Source organism: Anastrepha obliqua, chromosome 3 (assembly GCF_027943255.1).
Source record: "Anastrepha obliqua isolate idAnaObli1 chromosome 3, idAnaObli1_1.0, whole genome shotgun sequence".
Lineage (NCBI taxonomy): Eukaryota > Metazoa > Arthropoda > Insecta > Diptera > Tephritidae > Anastrepha > Anastrepha obliqua.
The window spans coordinates 39,677,331-39,701,873 of NC_072894.1; the positions used below are offsets into that span (position 1 = coordinate 39,677,331).

A 24,543-nucleotide genomic window follows, 5' to 3' on the forward strand; every position below is an offset into this window, starting at 1 on the left:
AAATAAATAGAAGTAGTCATACATTCATACCTATATACATACATACATATGTGAGTACAATGTATGTACCTATGTAAAGCAAATAGTACATGCATGCACTGGGTCTGTAGGCCTTGAATTGAGGGTGGTAACACAGCAATTATTTCGCTACTGGCGCAAAGAGTACCCGTCGGCTGTACGCCGGCGAGTAACTAATTAAATTTACTCAAAGGTGAGGGTAAATATTTTTCTTTCTTGTTAAATGTAATTGACAATTCGCTTACAGTTAGACATTTGATTTTCGCGTGAACGTTTCTCACTTTGCGTAAGCGGTACGTTGGTTTTAAATATATATATTTATATATATATATACGTTTTATAATTATATATATGTAATACGCATTGCATATTTAAAACGAAAAATTAAAACTTTGGACAATATATAATTTTGAGTTATTTCCAATGTAGTTTTCATTTTACAAAACAATATTAATCAAAACAAATTCCAATTCAATGTTTTAATATCTAATAAAACCTAGTATTGCGTTATTGTTTGAATTCTAGATTTTACAACTTGTACGTTTATGTAAAACAGCTTAAATGAGTAAAGTATATTTGTTACAAATAAAAACGCAGAAATATAAAATTTAAATCATACGGTAAGTTGAAAACAAGTCGGAGTCCCTGTGGTCTGAGGTTGAAAGGAAAAGTGAAAATTGTTGTTAATAAAAACGGTGTGTATTGGTTTTACTTGGCTAAGTTAGGCATATTTTGTTTAGTATAGAAATATTTAAATGAAAATGAAGTTGTTAAACGTTTGCAATTTTAAATGAAAGTATGTATTCTTGAGCAATCCAACTACTTCAAGCTAATTTATTCAATTTGGTTTGATATATGTATATATGTGTGTGTAAATTGATATCGATGTATAAGTTCACATGGCTTACGTAATTCTAAAATGAACTTACCTTAACGCTACGATTGAGTGTACAGTTAAATTATTTATAAACAGCAAGAAAATAACAATTGCCTCAAAAATTATAAGTGAAAATACTTTAAAGATTTGAAGTGGCCTGAAATGTATTGGGCGTATATGCAATAATTTTTTTAAACGCTTGAAATAAAAATATTGAATTATGTTCAAAGCTTTTTTTCGATTTGAAGGAAGCAATTGTTTTGTAATAAAAGTTTTAAAAGCAGATAACTAATCGTTGAAACAAACTTCACAGCAAAACATGTAAAATCGCACGCATAATTAACTACAATCAGCCGAGGCTACACATACCAAATTCAATAGCCTACACCACTGAGAAGATCTACACGAATTTTCGAGGTGTGAAAAAACATGGCCATAAAAAACTCATACAATAGCCGCACTTCTAAAATATTTCTTAAATCCTTATCCTAAATATCTATGTGGATCCAAAACAGAATTCCAAAGGACCTGAGAGGTCCTTCCTCCATAAAAGTCTGACTGGTAACTGTACTTGCACACCAAATACTGCACTAAATGATGTATAGCTAAGACAGGTGTTTTTTCGAACTTCTCTATCAGCTTGCTATTGCAATAGTATCTGCTATAGACGAGGATTTTCCCAAGTTGAATGCACCCCAATTTTTTCAGTTATTTAGACTACTTTTTTCAAAAGAAACTGAGGCTAAAAATTAGCTCCAATTTTTTCAGTTATTTAGGCTTCTTTTTTTCACAAAAAAAACTGAGGCTAAAAATTAGCTCTTTGGAGATTGAATTTTTGGTTTCCGGCCATAGAAATACAACCTAAAACGTATTTCGTGATTAGTTAGCTAAATTGAGTTCATGGATGGCTTCAAGCGAAGTAGGTACGCTAATAGGGCGCTACTTTCGTAACTGCGAGTTGCGCTATTTGCTTAATAATTCGATAGTGGCTTGGCATCCAGCTAACTGGTAATTAGTCACACTTAACGCTATTATTCTACGAGTCCTCGCACATGGCTACAATTCTTTTTTAGCTTATATCACAAATATTCGACTTAGTTTATGCTAACTTTCTTCTTCGCCGTAAACACCAATTTTGAATGATTTATTGGAGGACAATATCTCAATCGCAACTGGTTTATCTGCAAAGCATTTAGACTTTATATAGCCTCAAAAATAAAACTTCAGAGGTGTGATATCACACTATTTTGGTAGCCAATCCACTGGTCCAAGAAAAATTGCTCATCGAAACGACGACGCAGTAAATCCATTGTTTGACGAACTGTACGGCAAGTAGTCCCATCTTGTTGGTAGAGATCACAAACTTCACTTTGTAGCATCAAAAAGTCGTCAGCCTCGTCTTTGAAGAAATATGGGCCGATGATTACTGCAGCCCATAGGCCGCAACAAATGGTTGTTTTCAATGGATGTAATGGCTATTCTTGAGTGGTTTCAGTTTGGCCTTCAGCCTAAATACGGCAATTTTGCTTATTGAGCCATAACTCTTTCCATGTTGAAATGTCAATGAATACTGAAAAAATTTATGTTTTAGTTTTACAGGTTACGCGTCCTGTCAAAAACCCCCTATTGAAACGAGCACCCACAATCTGATAGCCCTTTATTAGTACACCAGGATAAATTAATTTCCATACCATTTTTTTAAACATGTTTGCTGAAACTATTGGGTGCCAATAAATTGAATGCTTATATTTGACTAAAAAATTATTGCATTGCGAACAATATATTTCAGAAATCTCAACGTAATACAGTCACTGCTTTTACAAAACTTTTTAACACACTCAAATCAAAGAAAATAATATAAAATAAATTCTTTGAGCTTTTGATAAAATATCAAGGTGTGGCTTATAACACTCTGCCTGCCAAGTACGTTATTATATGGTTTCAAGGCAATAAAAAGAAAAATTAAATAAAAGTAATACGTATGGAGTGCTTCGAAACTACTTAAAATCTTACAATATTACAATATTTTCGAGTATTTATTTATTAGACAGGTCAACAACGTTTTGTTCTAGGAAAGTGAAGGGTTATTTTCGAAGTAATTTTTTGCGTAGAATCCTAATCCGGGGTTTAAATTGCTCTATCACGTCAGGATTTTGAGATATCCTAACCTAAAAGTGCAAAAACTCTGTTTTTGCCCATTTTTGAGGTTATGTAGCTACGCAGATTTTGCTCTTCATAAAAAAGTAAACATAGTATTTTAAAGTATAAGTCTTCCTCTTTTTCACTGAGATATCGCATTTTGAAGTTTCCATGTTTGTGAATTTTTCGATATTCGAAAATCCATTGATATAACATGAGACGTGATACGGTCGATTACATAGTCGCACAAAAAAATAAAAAAAAACTTCAAAATGCGATACCTCAGTGAAAAATTAAGATATTGAGCAAACTCAGCGGCATTTGAAAGAGGAAGACTTATAATTTAAAATACCACGTCTACTTTTTTATGAAGAATCTTCGACTCCGAATGGCAGATATTTTTTTGAGGAGCTTTTTCATGGCAGAAATACACTCGGAGGTTTGCCATTGCCTGCCGAGGGGCGACCGCTATTAGAAAAATGTTTTTTTTTTCTTAATTTTGGTGTTTCACCGAGATTCGAACCGACGTTCTCTCTGTGAATTGCGAATGGTAGTCACGCACCAACCTATTCGGCTACGGCGACCGTAGCTACATAACCTTAAAAATGGGCAAAAACAGCGTTTTTTGCACTTTTAGGTTAGGATATCTCAAAGTCCTAACGTGATAGAGCAATTTAAACCCCGGATTCGGATTCTACGCAAAAAATTACTTCGGAAATGACACTACACTTTTATAGAACATTCCGAACCCATTTTTTGCAGACCTGTGTTATTATTATTTTTTTGGTATACGATTGGTTGATCGTGATAACGTGATAGAGCAATTTAAACCCCGGATTCGGATTCTACGCAAAAAATTACTTCGGAAATGACACTACACTTTTATAGAACATTCCGAACCCATTTTTTGCAGACCTGTGTTATTATTATTTTTTTGGTATAAGATTGGTTGATCGCAGCGCCAGCTGTTTTAAAATTGTTTATGATTTCGATACAGAGGCAAGGGAAAAACTCACAGTGGTGTAGGTACCAACTAGCAAGTTTTGAGTCTCAGAAAATATTGCAAAACTCACACAATAAAAATTCTTAATCGGCTTAAGAAATAATTTGTAGAGCGCATTTTATAATCAGGCTCTTGAACTAGTTCGACAGAGCATACATTATCGTTTCCAATAGCCTACTATCATATCTGCAATTCTTAACTCTAAATGCTTTGTCCAGTTTTAATCAGCTATCTGAAATAGCAAAGCAGCTGCTCGTCAACAGCGAGAATCCATCCGAGTTATTCGGCTTTGAGAAATGCAGTGGCTTCCAAGCTTTTTCTTTCGAGTTTCTTTTTCAAGTTCCCATTAAACACATATTTTGAATAGACATTCAATATTTGCTCATTAACATCCACATGTACTTATAAATATGTATATAAATATAATTGGCGCGTACACCCCTTTTGGGTGTTTGGCCGAGCTCATCCTCCTATTTGTGGTGTGCGCCTTGATGTTGTTCCACAAATGGAGAGTCCTACAGTTTTAAGTCTACTCCGAACGGCATTTTTTTTATGAGGAGCTTTTTCATGGCAGAAATACACTCGGAGGTTTGCCATTGCCTGTCGAGGGGCGACCGCCATTTTTTAAATTGTGTGTAGCTTTATCAATGTCAATAGAAAATGACTTCTAAATACTATATGTGTTTAATTCGAAGTTAAAAAAGAAACCCAAAGCTCAGTGAATAAATGGGATCACTATTACAGAAATAGTGCTCACACCCCTCTCTATTATCGGTTTCCACTCTAAACAAACCCCAGAATGCTGTGTAATTTCAGGTGTTAATCTTTATTTAGCTAATGAGAGTGAAGTTCATGAACGTAAAAGTTTGCTTAAATGTGTATTACTACACAAAATTCTAAGTCGGTCAATCCGTCAAAATAATCGTCCCTTCAAAGAGAATTAAGGGTGACACCTGTGTAGTGGAAAACTTTGAGTCAACATGTTGAATATTCATGTACTGGTGCGGCAAGAGCTTCAGTTTAGAATGAGCTAAATTAACAAATTCATCGTCATTAACAGGAACTTGAAATATCTGAACCCACATTGTCGCAAATTTTGTGCGATTATCAACAAGCCATTCAAGCACTTCCTTGCCATTTGAAGTGCTGTAACTTTTCTGATCAGACTCTGTAAATATGCTGTTATGCCCATTTTGAAAAACACTTTATGAAATAATGAAATCCAACTTCTACATTTCTATATACATACATATGTTAGTTTAAGTTTTCTACTTCAAATCGGGCAGCCCAACATACGTATAAGTGAAGAAATAATATTTGCAGAGGGAAAACGGTTAACAAAATTAATTTTATTTAAAATATCAGTTTATATTTAGCTGTTGTAGTCAGGCTTATTTTACCAAAATGCCTTAGTGCCGGAAGCAATTACAACTTGGCTTAGATAGTTTATTTTACAAAAATTCACAAAAGAGGAAATTAAAAAAAAAATAATAATAATAGTACCTTTGGTTTTTCGAATTTCCTGATTTTTTATTTACACTTTTTATATGGATACACAACGTTTTTTGTTATAGCTCCATTTTTTGCTATAACATTTAGACTTAAAACGGTGTTATCACGGAAAATTTTCATAGATGTAAATTCTCTTGCGTAATTTGTTAGTCTTTTAAGTTTTTTACCGTACTGCGATACACAAAATTACATTTTAATTACACACATTAAGTAGTGATTATTTATAGCGCGGATTTGAGTTATTCATTAAATGTAAACATAAAAATCAAAAACAAAAAAAATTGCACTGGCTTTTTCTTTATAATAAATAACTTACTTTATGCTTTTAAAATTTGGCAATACAGCGACTGTATGTATTTCGATTACCGTGAACATTTCTGTACTTGTATATAGAAATATGCGTATGTTATATGAAGTCGTGGTTGGAAAAGCTATTATTAATTCAAACAAAAATAAAATCACACGCGTTTGTTATTTAAGTAAATTTGTACACTCAATTGCATCCCGAATTCGAGCTACTTTCTCACTAATATTGTAATATTTAAAAATGCAAACGTTCTAGTATTCTAATGTGAATGAAATGGAATTAATTTTAAGTAATGGTCTAATACATCGTACCAACTTAAGACAAAAGTCGACACTTCTGCTGTCCACGACCTCGTATAGCATATTGTGTCTACTTATGTAAAATATAATAATAATCGTATTAACATAAAACGGCAATGCGCAGCTTTAAACAATTTGAGTTGGTGGCTAGCTGGTCGTACCATTGTAATTTTATTCTTTTGTTGCTTCCCACACCATATCACATGCAATTTGGTGCCTACATAAAATTTATCATACCAATAAAAAAACAAAACAAAACATCTTCTCACTCTTATGCATGTTGTCAGCATTTTACTAAGCATAATAACCAACTGATCTGATTTCTAAGTCGATTTTCATGGTATTATCCATTAGTGTTAATTGTAATTGTTATTTTACATCGTATATTCCTCCTTTAAACTGCTTTTGATGGGAAATGCAACTGAAATTGTACACATATACCTACAAACGTTTTACATTAAATAATCTATGAAATATACTTGCTTTAAATGACATAAATAGAGCACTTCAGCATTCAAAATGTTAAATCTAGTAGCTTTGCCAAGATTACTGAAGCTAGAAAGTCGCCCGAAACGAACGATGTACCTATGAGAGCAGCTAAAGAAGAAGTAGAACGCCTTAGCGACACTACCTCATTTTCAGAAATGAGTGGTGGTAGTCAAATTAAGACAACTATTACAACTGCTGTAACTAGAACAGAAATGGCGGAAAGGCACGATACTGCATTCGACAAACCGCCAAAAACAGCTAAGCATACACCAGCTGAATATGCAACTGAAGTGGCTAAAGATGATGATGAGTCGAATTTAAAACTGTTAGAGGGTCGAGGTGATGTTAAGCGAAAGATTATGCAATTAGAAAACACTAAATACAGCGCGGCAGCACCTGCTATTGACAAACACAAATCATTGACAGAGATGGGAGAAAAAGTTCCAGCCGTTAAAGCGGTTGTAAAAGATTTCGAAGACAAATTTCATGATTATGCATTGGAAGCACTACCATTCAAGGTGAAACCACGGGAATCTGTGCCTGCTCCCTCATCGGCTAAAGTGGATGAAAATGCTATAGAGAAGCAAATATTGACGGACTTTGATCTGGCGTTGGAAAAACTCGTATCACATGAGCCACCAGCGCAAGAATTAAAATTATCGCCAGTTGAGGCCATAGAGAATAGATTAACTGATGATAGTTTGCCTAAGGAAGAAATTTGTGAAAAAGTGTGCTTAAAGCGCAAAATGTTTGAAGTAGCTAGGGATGAAGGTGATAAAATGCACGCAGAAACTATCAAACCAATCTCTGTTGAATCACATGTAAAAGATAAAGGTCATGTTGCTGAAATTGTGGTAGATTCTGATTTAGACAAAGTTGCTATTCCGCCAATGGAGTTGAAGAAAGGAATTGATGGTGAATTTCCCGAAAAATTACCAAACGTTAAGAATGTTGTTAAAACATTTGAGGACCGAGTAGCACTGTCGTCTCTCGAAAGCTCACCGTTCCCTTTGCGTAAACGTTATGTAAGCGATGAGACAGAGGAAAAATTGCATAGTACTTTGCCACTAGACCAAGTGTCAGCAGTTTCTGCAGCATTTATTGACAAACAAAGTAGTCCGCAGATATCCGAAGATAATTTTAGGCGAGCTACAAGCAATTTTGATCGAAGTATAGACAATTATAATCAACAAAAAATGTTAGCAAGTGCAAGCCAAGAAGATAAACTAAACCTCCAACAAGCAGAGAGGCTAAAAGACAATAAGGAGCCGTTAATTACTAAGATCTCACATGATTTTATTACGGCAAAGAGTTCAATAGAAATGAAAGATAATGCAAATATATGTGATAAAAAAGAATTTCCAAGTGAAGGAAATATTGTGATAGACAATTTAAGCTTCCCAATGACAAGCAGAGAAAAGATTGATTTAGCTGTAGAGCAGACAACTGAAAGAAGTTTGAATATTTTTAGGGAGTACGAAAATAAAATACACGAACATGAACACAAAGGGGAAATATGTAAAGCAGAAGAGATGCACCAAACAAAACACTTAGAAAATATTTTGCACACAGTAAGTTCCGAATCACATTCAAAAGCTTTCCCAGTGTCTTTAACGAAGACAATTAGCGCCCAGAAAGAGACTGATATAGAAGCCGAAGAGTCAACTTGCATAGCAAGTGAACACACTAAGTCTATAAACATTCTTAAAGAAGAACTAGTTTCCAAAGGGGAAACCACTCTTGTTTCAATATGCAAACAAAACGGTCATTTAAAATCTGCTCATCCTGCTAATACAAATCGAGTCGACTTAGAAACTTTTAGCGTACCAATTGTGCCTTTACACAAACCTGCTCCAACTAATCGTACTAGCGAAGAACTAACAGGAGAAAACTTTCATACCCCAATCACTTCATTTAAAAAAGACTGCATAAAAACTTACCAACAAACTTCCGAGTACGTTGAAAAGACTACTAAAGAAACATATTTTTTTAACACATCTGAGGCGAAACTGACAGCTTCAGGACAAACAGAAGTGGCACGAATAACACACGAACAAAGCGCAGAAGTTACAACAGATATTATAACCGAACAACTTTTTTCAAAACCAGAAGAAAAACTTAAATACCCACTTGACACAACTAAACATATTCCACAAACATACGCTTACCCTTGTAAAGAAGCAATCGACCAATCAATGATTCCTGACGTCCAACCAGTTGTGCCTCAAAAGTCATCAGTTACAAAACTACAAGAAACAGTTATAAAAGATATGCAACCAATTTCGCAACTAGAGGACAAAACAAAAACTACGCTTGTCGTGACTAACCCTATTCAGCACACATTCTCCTCTTACGAATCTCACGCAGAATACGACAAATCAAAGGTCACTGACGTGAAACCAGTTTTGCCCCTGCTACCATCAGTTGCTAAGCCAGAACAAAAAGTTATCAAAGATATGCAACCTATTTCAAAACCAGAGGACAAACCCAAATCTCCTCTTGCCGTGACTAGACCCAGTCCAAGTACATTCTCTTCTGACGAATCTGACGAAGAATTCGATAAACCCAAAGATACTGCCGCGAAACCTGTAATGCCCTTGATCCCATCAGTTGTCAAGCCAGAAGAAAAAGTTATCAAAGATATGCAACCTATTTCAAAACCAGAGGACAAACCTAAATCTCCACTTGACGTAACTAGACCTATTCCAAGTAAATTCTCTTCTGACGAATCTGACGAAGAATTCGATAAACCCAAGGTCAATGACGTGAAACCAGTTTCACCCCTGATTCCATCAGTTGCCAAGCCAGAAGAGAAAGTTATCAAAGATATACAACCTATTTCAAAACCAGAGGACAAACCCAAATCTCCACTTGACGTAACTAGACCTATTCCAAGTACATTCTCTTCTGACGAATCTGACGAAGAATTCGATAAACCCAAGGTCACTGACGTGAAACCAGTTTCGCCCCTGATTCCATCAGTTGCCAAGCCAGAAGAGAAAGTTATCAAAGATATACAACCTATTTCAAAACCAGATGACAAACCCAAATCTCCACTTGACGTAACTAGACCTATTTCAAGTACATTTTCTTCTGACGAATCTGAGGAAGAATTCGATAAACCGAAGGTCACTGACGTGAAACCAGTTTCGCCTCTGATTCCATCAGTTGCCAAGCCAGAAGAGAAAGTTATCAAAGATATGCAACCTATTTCAAAACCAGAGGACAAACCCAAAACTCCACTTGACGTAACTAGACCTATTCCAAGTACATTCTCTTCTGACGAATCTGATGAAGAATTCGATAAACCGAAGTTCACTGACGGGAAACCAGTTTCGCCCCTGATTCCATCAGTTGCCAAGCCAGAAGAGAAAGTTATCGAAGATGTGCAACCTATTTCAAAACCAGAGGACAAACCCAAATCTCCTCTTGACGTAACTAGACCTATTCCAAGTACATTCTCTTCTGACGAATCTGATGAAGAATTCGATAAACCGAAGTTCACTGACGGGAAACCAGTTTCGCCCCTGATTCCATCAGTTGCCAAGCCAGAAGAGAAAGTCATCAAAGATCTACAACTTATTTCAAAACCAGAGGACAAACCCAAATCTCCTCTTGACGTAACTAGACCTATTCCAAGTACATTCTCTTCTGACGAACCTGAGGAAGAATTCGATAAACCGAAGGCCACTGACGTGAAACCAGTTTCGCCCCTGATTCCATCAGTTGCCAAGCCAGAAGAGAAAGTTATCAAAGATATACAACCTATTTCAAAACCAGAGGACAAAACCAAATCTCCACTTGACGTAACTAGACCTATTCCAAGTACATTCTCTTCTGACGAATCTGACGAAGAATTCGATAAACCCAAAGTCACTGACGTGAAACCAGTTTCGCCCCTGATTCCATCAGTTGCCAAGCCAGAAGAGAAAGTTATGAAAGGTATGCAACCTATTTCAAAACCAGAGGACAAACCCAAACCTCCACTTGACGTAACTAGACCTATTCCAAGTGCATTCTCTTCTGACGAATCTGAAGAAGAATTCGATGAACCCAAGGTCCTTGCCGTGAAACCAGTTTCGCCCCTGATTCCATCAGTTGCCAAGCCAGAAGAGAAAGTTATCGAAGATATGCAACCTATTTCAAAACCACAGGACAAACCCAAATCTCCACTTGACGTAACTAGACCTATTTCAAGTACATTCTCTTCTGAGGAATCTTACGAAGAATTCGATAAACCGAAGGTCACTGACGTGAAACCAGTTTCGCCCCTGATTCCATCAGTTGCCAAGCCAGAAGAGAAAGTTATCAAAGATCTACAACCTATTTCAAAACCAGAGGACAAACCCAAATCTCCACTTGACGTAACTAGACCTATTCCAAGTACATTCTCTTCTGACGAATCTGACGAAGAATTCGATAAACCCAAGGTCAATGACGTGAAACCAGTTTCGCCCCTGATTCCACCAGTTGCCAAGCCAGAAGAGAAAGTTATCAAAGATCTACAACCTATTTCAAAACCAGAGGACAAACCCAAATCTCCACTTGACGTAACTAGACCTATTTCAAGTACATTTTCTTCTGACGAATCTGAGGAAGAATTCGATAAACCGAAGGTCACTGACGTGAAACCAGTTTCGCCTCTGATTCCATCAGTTGGCAAGCCAGAAGAGAGAGTTATCAAAGATATGCAACCTATTTCAAAACCAGAGGACAAACCCAAATCTCCACTTGACGTAACTAGACCTATTTCAAGTACATTCTCTTCTGACGAATCTGAGGAAGAATTCGATAAACCGAAGGTCACTGACGTGAAACCAGTTTCGCCTCTGATTCCATCAGTTGCCAAGCCAGAAGAGAAAGTTATCAAAGATACACAACCTATTTCAAAACCAGAGGACAAACCGAAATCTCCACTTGACGTAACTAGACCTATTCCAAGTACATTCTCTTCTGACGAATCTGACGAAGAATTCGATAAACCCAAGGTCACTGACGTGAAACCAGTTTCGCCCCTGATTCCATCAGTTGCCAAGCCAGAAGAGAAAGTTATCAAAGTTCTACAACCTATTTCAAAACCAGAGGACAAACCCAAATCTCCACTTGACGTAACTAGACCTATTCCAAGTGCATTCTCTTCTGACGAATCTGAAGAAGAATTCGATGAACCCAAGGTCCTTGCCGTCAAACCAGTTTCGCCCCTGATTCCATCAGTTGCCAAGCCAGAAGAGAAAGTTATCGAAGATGTGCAACCTATTTCAAAACCAGAAGACAAACCCAAATCTCCACTTGACGTAACTAGACCTATTCCAAGTACATTCTCTTCTGACGAATCTGACGAAGAATTCGATAAACCCAAGGTCACTGACGTGAAACCAGATTCGCCCCTGATTCCATCAGTTGCCAAGCCAGAAGAGAAAGTTATCAAAGTTCTACAACCTATTTCAAAACCAGAGGACAAACCCAAATCTCCACTTGACGTAACTAGACCTATTCCAAGTGCATTCTCTTCTGACGAATCTGAAGAAGAATTCGATGAACCCAAGGTCCTTGCCGTGAAACCAGTTTCGCCCCTGATTCCCTCAGTTGCCAAGCCAGAAGAGAAAGTTATCGAAGATATGCAACCTATTTCAAAACCACAGGACAAACCCAAATCTCCACTTGACGTAACTAGACCTATTTCAAGTACATTCTCTTCTGACGAATCTCACGAAGAATTAGATAAACCGAAGGTCACTGACGTGAAACCAGTTTCGCCCCTGATTCCATCAGTTGCCAAGCCAGAAGAGAAAGTTATCAAAGATATACAACCTATTTCAAAACCAGAGGACAAACCCAAATCTCCACTTGACGTAACTAGACCTATTCCAAGTACATTCTCTTCTGACGAATCTGACGAAGAATTCGATAAACCCAAGGTCACTGACGTGAAACCAGTTTCGCCCCTGATTCCATCAGTTGCCAAGCCAGAAGAGAAAGTTATCAAAGATCTACAACCTATTTCAAAACCAGAGGACAAACCCAAATCTCCACTTGACGTAACTAGACCTATTTCAAGTACATTCTCTTCTGACGAATCTCACGAAGAATTAGATAAACCGAAGGTCACTGACGTGAAACCAGTTTCGCCCCTGATTCCATCAGTTGCCAAGCCAGAAGAGAAAGTTATCAAAGATATACAACCTATTTCAAAACCAGAGGACAAACCCAAATCTCCACTTGACGTAACTAGACCTATTCCAAGTACATTCTCTTCTGACGAATCTCACGAAGAATTCGATAAACCGAAGGTCACTGAAGTGAAACCAGTTTCGCCCCTGATTCCATCAGTTGCCAAGCCGGCAGAGAAAGTTATCAAAGATATGCAACCTATTTCAAAACCAGAGGACAAACCCAAAACTCCACTTGACGTAACTAGACCTATTCCAAGTACATTCTCTTCTGACGAATCTGACGAAGAATTCGATAAACCCAAGGACACTTACGCGAAACCTGTTATGCCCTTGATCCCATCAGTTGTCAAGCCAGAAGAAAAAGTTATCAAAGATATACAACCTATTTCAAAACCAGAGGACAAACCCAAATCTCCACTTGACGTAACTAGACCTATTCCAAGTACATTCTCTTCTGACGAATCTGACGAAGAATTCGATAAACCCAAGGTCACTGACGTGAAACCAGTTTCGCCCCTGATTCCATCAGTTGCCAAGCCAGAAGAGAAAGTTATCAAAGATCTACAACCTATTTCAAAACCAGAGGACAAACCCAAATCTCCACTTGACGTAACTAGACCTATTTCAAGTACATTCTCTTCTGACGAATCTCACGAAGAATTAGATAAACCGAAGGTCACTGACGTGAAACCAGTTTCGCCCCTGATTCCATCAGTTGCCAAGCCAGAAGAGAAAGTTATCAAAGATATACAACCTATTTCAAAACCAGAGGACAAACCCAAATCTCCACTTGACGTAACTAGACCTATTCCAAGTACATTCTCTTCTGACGAATCTCACGAAGAATTCGATAAACCGAAGGTCACTGAAGTGAAACCAGTTTCGCCCCTGATTCCATCAGTTGCCAAGCCGGCAGAGAAAGTTATCAAAGATATGCAACCTATTTCAAAACCAGAGGACAAACCCAAATCTCCACTTGACGTAGCTAGACCTATTCCAAGTATATTCTCTTCTGACGATTCTGACGAAGAATTCGATAAACCCAAGGACACTGCCGCGAAAGCTGTTATACCCTTGATCCCATCAGTTGTCAACCTAGAAGAAAAAGTTATCAAAGATATACAACCTATTTCAAAACCAGAGGACAAACCCAAATCTCCACTTGACGTAGCTAGACCTATTCCAAGTAGATTCTCTTCTGACGAATCTGCCGAAGAATTCGATAAACCGACGGATACCGGCGTGAAACCAGTTTCGCCCCAGATTCCATCAGTTGCCAAGCCAGAAGAGAAAGTTATCAAAGATATGCAACCTATTTCAAAACCAGAGGACAAACCCAAATCTCCACTTGACGTAGCTAGACCTATTCCAAGTATATTCTCTTCTGACGAATCTGACGAAGAATTCGATAAACCCAAGGTCACTGACGTGAAACCATTTTCGCCCCTGATCCCATCAGTTGCCAAGCCAGAAGAGAAAGTTACCAAAGATATACAACCTATTTCAAAACCAGAGGACAAACCCAAATCTCCACTTGACGTAACTAGACCTATTCCAAGTGCATTCTCTTCTGACGAATCTGAAGAAGAATTCGATGAACCCAAGGTCCTTGCCGTGAAACCAGTTTCGCCCCTGATTCCCTCAGTTGTCAAGCCAGAAGAGAAAGTTATCGAAGATATGCAACCTATTTCAAAACCACAGGACAAACCCAAATCTCCACTTGACGTAACTAGACCTATTTCAAGTACATTCTCTTCTGACGAATCTCACGAAGAATTAGATAAACCGAAGGTCACTGACGTGAAACCATTTTCGCCCCTGATCCCATCAGTTGCCAAGCCAGAAGAGAAAGTTACCAAAGATATACAACCTATTTCAAAACCAGAGGACAAACCCAAATCTCCACTTGACGTAACTAGACCTATTCCAAGTGCATTCTCTTCTGACGAATCTGAAGAAGAATTCGATGAACCCAAGGTCCTTGCCGTGAAACCAGTTTCGCCCCTGATTCCCTCAGTTGCCAAGCCAGAAGAGAAAGTTATCGAAGATATGCAACCTATTTCAAAACCAGAGGACAAACCCAAATCTCCACTTGACGCAACTAGACCTATTCCAAGTACATTCTCTTCTAACGAATCTGACGAAGAATTCGATAAACCCAAGGACACCGCCGCGAAACCTGTTATGCCCTTGATCCCATCAGTTGTCAAGCCAGAAGAAAAAGTTATCAAAGATATACAACCTATGTCAAAACCAGAGGACAAACCCAAATCTCCACTTGACGTAACTAGACCTATTCCAAGTACATTCTCTGTTGAGGAATCTGACGAAGAATTCGATAAGCCCAAGGACACTGCCGCGAAACCAATTTTGCCCCTGATTCCATCAGTTGCCAAGCCAGAAGAGAGAGAGATCAAAGATATGCAACCTATTTCACAACCAGAGGACAAACCCAAATCTCCACTTGACGCAACTAGACCTATTCCAAGTACATTCTCTTCTGACGAATCTGAGGAAGAGTTCGAAAAGCCGAAGGTTACTGACGTGAAACCATTTTCGCCCCTGATCCGATCAGATGTCAAGCCAGAAGAGAAAGTTACCAAAGATATACAACCTATTTCAAAACCAGAGGACAAACCCAAATCTCCACTTGACTCAACTAGACCTATTCCAATTACATTCTGTTCTAACGAACCTGACGAAGAATTCGATAAACCCAAGGACACTGCCGCGAAACCTGTTATGCCCTTGATCCCATCAGTTGTCAAGCCAGAAGAAAAAGTTGTGAAAGATATACAACATATTTCAAAACCAGAGGACAAACCCAAATCTCCACTTCTCGTAACTAAACCTACTCCAAGTACATTCTCTTCTGACGTAACTAGACCTATTCCAAGTAGATTCTCTTCTGAGGAATCTCACGAAGAATTCGATGAACCCCAGGACGCTGACGCGAAACCAGTTTTGCCCCTGATTCCATCAGTTGCCACGCCAGAAGACAGAAATGTCAAAGATATACAACCTATTTCAAAACCAGAGGACAAACCCAAATCTCCACTTGACGTAACTAGACCTATTCCAAGTACATTCTTTTCTGACGAATGTGAAGAAGAATTCGATAAGCCGAAGGTCATTGACGAGAAACCAGTTTCGCCCCTGATTCCGTCAGTTGCCAAGCCAGAAGAGAAAGTTATCAAAGATATGCAACCTATTTCAAAACCAGAGGACAAACCCACATCTCCTCTTGACGCAACTAGACCAATTCCAAGTACATTCACTTCTGACGAATCTGACGAAGAGTTCGAACAGCCGAAGGTTACTGACGTGAAACCAGTTTGGCCCCTGATTCCATCAGTTGACAAGCCAGAAGAGAAAGTTATCAAAGATATGCAACCTTTTTCAAAACCAGAGGACAAACCCAAATCTCCACTTGACGTAACTAGACCTATTCCAAGTACATTCTCTTCTGACGAATCTGACGAAGAATTCGATAAACCCCAGGACACTGACGCTAAACCTCTTATGCCCTTGATCCCATCAGTTGTCAAGCCAGAAGAGAAAGTTATCAAAGATATACAACCTATTTCAAAACTAGATGACAAACCCAAATCTCCACTTGACGTAACTAGACCTATTCCAAGTACATTCTCTTCTGACGAATCTGACGAAGAATTCGATAAACCCCAGGACACTGACGCTAAACCTCTTATGCCCTTCATTCCACCAGTTGCCAAGCCAGAAGAGAAAGTTATCAAAGATATACAACCTATTTCAAAACCAGAGCAGAAACCCAAATCTCCACTTGACGTAGCTAAACCTATTCCAAGTAGATTCTCTACTGACGAATCTGACGAAGAATTCCATAAACCCGCGGTCATTGACGTGAAACCAGTTTCGTCCCTGATTCCATCAGTTGCCAAGCCAGAAGAGAAAGTTATCACAGATATGCAACCTATTTCAAAACCAGAGGACAAACCCAAATCTCCACTTGCCGTAACTAAACCTATTCCAAGCACATTCTCTTCTGACGAATCTGACGAAGAATTCGATAAACCGGCGGACACTGGCGTGAAACCAATTTTGCCCCTGATTCCATCAGTTGCCAAGCCAGAAGAAAGAGTTATCAAAGATATACAGCCTATTTCAAAACCAGAAGACAAACCGAAATTTCTACTTGACGTAGCTGGACCTATTCCAAGTAAATTCTCTTCTACCGAATTTGACGAAGAATTCGATAAACCGACGGACACTGACGTGAAACCAGTTTTGCGGATGATTCCATCAGTTGCAAAGCCAGAAGAGAAAGTTATCAAAGATATACAACCTATTTCAAAACCAGATGACAAACCCAAATCTCCACTTGACGTAACTAGACCTATTCCAAGTAGATTCTCTTCTGACGAATCTGAGGAAGAGTTCGAAAAGCCGAAGGTTAATGACGTGAAACCAGTTTCGCCCCTGATTCCACCAGTTGCCAAGCCAGAAGAGAAAGTTATCAAAGATATACAACCTATTTCAAAACCGGAGGACAAACCCAAATCTCCACTTGACGTAACTAGACCTATTGCAAGTACATTATCTTCTGACGAATCTGACGAAGAATTCGATAAACCGACGAACACTGACGTGAAACCAGTTTTGCGGATGAATCCATTAGTTGCAAAGCCAGAAGAGAAAGTTATCGAAGATATACAACCTATTTCGAAACCAGATGACAAACCCAAATCTCCACTTGCCGTAACTAGACCTATTCCAAGTACATTCCCTACTGACGAATCTGACGAAGAGTCCGAAAAGCCGAAGGTCACTGACGTGAAACCAGTTTCGCCTGTGGTTCCATCAGTTGACAAGCCAGAAGAGAAAGTTATCAAAGATATACAACCTATTTCAAAACCAGAGGACAAACCCAAATCTCCTCTCGACGTAACTAGACCGACTCCACGTACATTCTCTTCTGACGAATCTGAGGAAGAGTTCGAAAAGCCGACGGACACTGGCGTGAAACCAATTTTGCCCTTGATTCCATCAGTTGACAAGCCAGAAGAGAAAGTTATCAAAGACATACAACCTATTTCAAAACCAGAGGACAAACCCAAATCTCCACTTGCCGTAACTAAACCTATTCCAAGTACATTCTCTTCTGACGAATCTGACGAAGAATTCGATAAACCGACGGACACTGACGCTAAACCTCTTATGCCCTTGATCCCATCAGTTGTCAAGCCAGAAGAGAAAGTTATTAAAGATATACAACCTATTTCAAAACCAGAAGACAAACCCAAATCTCCACTTGACGTAGTTAGACCTATTCCGAGTACATTCTCTTCTGACGAATCTGACGAAGAATTCGATAAACCGACGGACACTGAAGTGAAACCAGTTTTGCGGATGATTCCATTAGTTCCCAAGCCAGAAGAGAAAGTTATCACAGATATACAACCTATTTCAAAACCAGAGGACAAACCCAAAGCTCCTCTCGACCTAACTAGACCGACTCCACGTACATTCTCTTCTGACGAATCTGAGGAAGAGTTCGATAAGCCGACGGACACTGGCGTGAAACCAATTTTGCCCTTGATTCCATCAGTTGCCAAGCCAGAAGAGAAAGTTATCAAAGACATACAACCTATTTCAAAACCAGAGGACAAACCCAAATCTCCACTTGCCGTAACTAAACCTATTCCAAGCACATTCTCTTCTGACGAATCTGACGAAGAGTTCGATAAACCGACGGACACTGACGTGAAACCAATTTTGCCCCTGATTCCATCAGTTGCCAAGCCAGAAAAGAGAGTTATCGAAGATATGCAACCTATTTCAACACCAGAGGACAAACCCAAATCTCCACTTGACGTAACTAGACCTATTCCAAGTACATTCTCTTCTCACGAATCTGACGAAGAATTCCATAAACTCGCGGTCATTGACGTGAAACCAGTTTCGTCCCTGATTCCATCAGTTGCCAAGCCAGAAGAGAAAGTTATCACAGATATGCAACCTATTTCAAAACCAGAGGACAAACCCAAATCTCCACTTGCCGTAACTAAACCTATTCCAAGCACATTCTCTTCTGACGAATCTGACGAAGAATTCGATAAACCGACGGACACTGGCGTGAAACCAATTTTGCCCCTGATTCCATCAGTTGCCAAGCCAGAAGAAAGAGTTATCGAAGATATGCAACCTATTTCAAAACCAGAGGACAAACCCAAATCTCCACTTGACGTAACTAGACCTATTCCAAGTACATTCTCTTCTGACGAATCTGACGAAGAATTCCATAAACCCGCGGTCATTGACGTGAAACCAGTTTCGCCCCTGATTCCATCACTTGCCAAGCCAGAAGAGAAAGTTATCACAGATATGCAACCTATTTCAAAACCAGAGGACAAACCCAAATCTCCACTTGCCGTAACTAAACCTATTCCAAGTACATTCTCTTCTGACGCATCTGACGAAGAATTCGATAAACCCCAGGACACTGACGCTAAACCTCTTATGCCCTTGATCCCATCAGTTGTCAAGCCAGAAGAGAAAGTTATCAAAGATCTACAGCCTGTTTCAAAACCAGAAGACAAACCGAAATTTCCACTTGACGTAGCTGGACCTATTCCAAGTAAATTCTCTTCTACCGAATCTGACGAAGAATTCGATAAACCGACGGACACTGTCGTGAAACCAGTTTTGCGGATGATTCCATCAGTTGCAAAGCCAGAAGAGAAAGTTATCGAAGATATACAACCTATTTCAAAACCAGATGACAAACCCAAATCTCCACTTGACGTAACTAGACCTATTCCAAGTACATTCTCTTCTGACGAATCTGAGGAAGAGTTCGAAAAGCCGAAGGTTACTGACGTGAAACCAGTTTCGCCCCTGATTCCACCAGTTGCCAAGCCAGAAGAGAAAGTTATCAAAGATATACAACCTATTTCAAAACCGGAGGACAAACCCAAATCTCCACTTGACGTAACTAAACCTATTCCAAGTACATTCTCTTCTGACGAATCTGACGAAGAATTCGATAAACCGACGAACACTGACGTGAAACCAGTTTTGCGGATGATTCCATTAGTTGCAAAGCCAGAAGAGAAAGTTATCGAAGATATACAACCTATTTCGAAACCAGATGACAAACCCAAATCTCCACTTGCCGTAACTAGACCTATTCCAAGTACATTCCCTACTGACGAATCTGACGAAGAGTCCGAAAAGCCGAAGGTCACTGACGTGAAACCAGTTTCGCCTGTGGTTCCATCAGTTGACAAGACAGAAGAGAAAGTTATCAAAGATATACAACCTATTTCAAAACCAGAGGACACACCCAAATCTCCTCTCGACGTAACCAGACCGACTCCACGTACATTCTCTTCTGACGAATCTGAGGAAGAGTTCGAAAAGCCGACGGACACTGGCGTGAAACCAATTTTGCCCTTTATTCCATCAGTTGACAAGCCAGAAGAGAAAGTTATCAAAGACATACAACCTATTTCAAAACCAGAGGACAAACCCAAATCTCCACTTGCCGTAACTAAACCTATTCCAAGCCCATTCTCTTCTGACGAATCTGACGAAGAATTCGATAAACCCAAGCACACTGACGTGAAACCAGTTTCGCCCCTGATGCCATCAATTGACAAGCCAGAAGAGAGAGGTATCAAAGATATGCAACCTATTTCGAAACCAGAGGACAAACCCAAATCTCCGCTTGACGTAACTAGACCTATTCCAAGTACATTCTCTTCTGACGAATCTGACGAAGAATTCGATAAACCCAAGGACACTGCCGCGAAACCTGTTATGCCCTTGATCCCATCAGTTGTCAAGCCAGAAGAGAAAATTATCAAAGATATACAACCTATCTCAAAACCAGAGGACAAACCGAAATCTCCAACTGACGTAACTAGGCCTATTCCAAGTACATTCTCTTCTGACGAATCTGAGGAAGAGTTCGAAAAGCCGACGGACACTGGCGTGAAACCAATTTTGCCCTTGATTCCATCAGTTGCCAAGCCAGAAAAGAGAGTTATCGAAGATATGCAACCTATTTCAACACCAGAGGACAAACCCAAATCTCCACTTGACGTAACTAGACCTATTCCAAGTACATTATCTTCTGACGAATCTGAGGAAGAGTTCGAAAAACCGAAGGTCACTGACGTGAAACCAGTTTCGCCCCAGATTCCATCAGTTGTGAAGCCAGAAGAGGGAGTTATCAAAGATATGCAACCTATTTCAAAACCAGAGGACAAACCCAAATCTCCACTTGACGTAACTAGACCTATTCCAAGTACATTGTCTTCTGACGAATCTGAGGAAGAGTTGGAAAAGCCGACGGTTACTGAGGCGAAACCAGTTTCGCCCCTGATTCCATCAGTTTACAAGCCAGAAGAGAAAGTTATCAAAGACATACAACTTATTTCAAAACCAGAGGACAAACCCAAATCTCCACTTGCCGTAACTAAACCTATTCCAAGCACATTCTCTTCTGACGAATCTGACGAAGAATTCGATAAATCGACGTACACTGGCGTGAAACCAATTTTGCCCTTGATTCCATCAGTTGACAAGCCAGAAGAGAAAGTTATCAAAGACATACAACCTATTTCAAAACCAGAGGGCAAACCCAAATCTCCTCTCGACGTCACTAGACCTATTCCAAGTACATTATCTTCTGACGAATCTGAGGAAGAGTTCGAAAAACCGAAGGTCACTGACGTGAAACCAGTTCCAAGCACATTCCCTTCTGACGAATCTGACGAAGAATTCGATAAATCGAAGGACACTGGCGTGAAACCAATTTTGCCCTTGATTCCATCAGTTGACAAGACAGAAGAGAAAGTTATCAAAGACATACAACCTATTTCAAAACCAGAGGACAAACCCAAATCTCCTCTCGACGTAACTAGACCTATTCCAAGTACATTATCTTCTGACGAATCTGAGGAAGACTTCGGAAAACCGAAGGTCACTGACGTGAAACCAGTTTCGCCCCAGATTCCATCAGTTGCCAAGCCAGAAGAGAGAGTTATCAAAGAAATGCAACCTATTTCAAAACCAGAGGACAAACCCGAATCTCCGCTTGACGTAACTAGACCTATTCCAAGTACATTCTCTTCTGACGAATCTGAGGAAGAGTTCGAAAAACCGAAGGTCACTGACGTCAAACCAGTTTCGCCACTGATTCCATCATTTGCCGAGCCAGAAGAGAAAGTTATCAAAGAAAAGCCGAAGGTTACTGACGCGAAACCAGTTTCGCCCCTGAGTCCATCAGTTGTCAAGCCAGAAGAGAAAATTATCAAAGATATGCAACCTATTTCAAAACCAGAGGACAAACCCAAATCTCCACTTGACGTAACTAGACCTATTCTAAGTACATTGCCTTCTGACGAATCTGAGGAAGAGTTGGAAAAGCCGACGGTTACTGAGGCGAAACCAGTTTCGCCCCTGATTCCATCAGTTGACAAGCCAGAAGAGAAAGTTATCAAAGACATACAACCTATTTCAAAACCAGAGGACAAACCCAAATCTCCACTTGCCGTAACTAAACCTATTCCAAGCACATTCTCTTCTGACGAAGAGTTCGAAAAACCGAAGGTCACTGACGTCAAACAAGTTTCGCCACTGATTCCATCATTTGCCGAGCCAGAAGAGAAAGTTATCAGAGATATACAACCTATTTCAAAACCAGAGGACAAACCCAAATCCCCACTTGACGTAACTAGACCTATTCCAAGTACATTCTCTTCTGACGAATCTGAGGAAGAGTTCGAAAAACCGAAGGTCACTGACGTCAAACAAGTTTCGCCACTGATTCCATCATTTGCCGAGCCAGAAGAGAAAGTTATCAGAGATATACAACCTATTTCAAAACCAGAGGACAAACCCAAATCTCCACTTGACGTAACTAGAACTATTCCAAGTACATTCTCTTCTGACGAATCTGAGGAAGAGTTCGAAAAGCCGAAGGTTACTGACGTGAAACCAGTTTCACCCCTGATTCCATCAGTTGCCAAGCCAGAAGAGAAAGTTATCAAAGATATGCAACCTATTTCAAAACCGGAGGACAAACCCAAATCCCCACTTGACGTAACTAGACCTATTCCAAGTACATTCTCTTCTGACGAACCTGAGGAAGAATTCGATAAACCCAAGGCCACTGACGTGAAACCAGTTTCGCCCCTGATTCCATCAGTTGCCAAGCCAGAAGAGAAAGTTATCAACGATATACAACCTATTTCAAAACCAGAGGACAAACCCAAATCTCCACTTGACGTAACTAGAACTATTCCAAGTACATTCTCTTCTGACGAATCTGAGGAAGAGTTCGAAAAACCGAAGGTCACTGACGTCAAACAAGTTTCGCCACTGATTCCATCATTTGCCGAGCCCGAAGAGAAAGTTATCAAAGATATACAACCTATTTCAAAACCAGAGGACAAACCCAAATCTCCACTTGACGTAACTAGACCTATTCCAAGTACATTCTCTTCTGACGAATCTGAGGAAGAGTTCGAAAAGCCGAAGGTTACTGACGTGAAACCAGTTTCACCCCTGATTCCATCAGTTGCCAAGCCAGAAGAGAAAGTTATCAAAGATATGCAACCTATTTCAAAACCAGAGGACAAACCCAAATCCCCACTTGACGTAACTAGACCTATTCCAAGTACATTCTCTTCTGACGAACCTGAGGAAGAATTCGATAAACCGAAGGCCACTGACGTGAAACCAGTTTCGCCCCTGATTCCATCAGTTGCCAAGCCAGAAGAGAAAGTTATCAAAGATATACAACCTATTTCAAAACCAGAGGACAAACCCAAATCTCCACTTGACGTAACTAAACCTATTCCAAGCACATTCTCTTCTGACGAAGAGTTCGAAAAACCGAAGGTCACTGACGTCAAACAAGTTTCGCCACTGATTCCATCATTTGCCGAGCCAGAACAAAAAGTTATCAAAGATATAAAACCTATTTCAAAACCAGAGGACAAACCCAAATCTCCACTTGACGTAACTAGAACTATTCCAAGTACATTCTCTTCTGACGAATCTGAGGAAGAGTTCGAAAAACCGAAGGTCACTGACGTCAAACAAGTTTCGCCACTGATTCCACCATTTGCCGAGCCAGAAGAGAAAGTTATCAAAGATATACAACCTATTTCAAAACCAGAGGACAAACCCAAATCTCCACTTGACGTAACTAGAACTATTCCAAGTACATTCTCTTCTGACGAATCTGAGGAAGAGTTCGAAAAGCCGACGGACACTGGCGTGAAACCAATTTTGCCCTTGATTCCATCAGTTGACAAGCCAGAAGAGGAAGTTATCAAAGATATGCAACCTATTTCAAAACCAGAGGACAAACCAATATCTCCACTTGACGTAACTATACCTATTCCAAGTACATTCTCTTCTGACGAATCTGACGAAGAATTCGATAAACCCAAGGACACTGCCGCGAAACCTGTTATGCCCTTGATCCCACCAGTTGTCATGCCAGAAGAAAATGTTATCAAAGATCTACAACCTAATTCAAAATCAGAGGACAAACCCAAATCTCCACTTGACGTAACTATACCTATTCCAAGTACATTCTCTTCTGACGAATCTGAGGAAGAGTTCGAAAAGCCGAAGGTTACTGACGCGAAACCAGTTTCGCCCCTGATTCCATCAGTTGACAAGCCAGAAGAGAAAGTTATTAAAGATATACAACGTATTTCAAAACC

At 39.5% G+C, this 24,543-nt stretch overlaps 2 protein-coding genes across 4 annotated transcripts in view; both read left to right on the forward strand.

Annotated features, from left to right (window-relative positions):
* LOC129242383 (ankyrin-3) overlaps positions 1 to 24,543 on the forward strand; it is a 161,188-nt gene that overhangs the window by 93,962 nt on the left and 42,683 nt on the right. The gene's annotated exons all lie outside the window — the stretch shown is intronic.
* Positions 259 to 24,543, forward strand: part of LOC129242384 (uncharacterized) — a 66,968-nt gene continuing 42,683 nt past the window's right edge. For all 3 annotated transcript variants that reach the window (XM_054878999.1, XM_054878998.1, XM_054878996.1), the window contains exon 1: positions 259 to 311. The gene's annotated coding sequence lies outside the window, so the exon portion shown is untranslated. The remainder of the gene's footprint in view (positions 312 to 24,543) is intronic.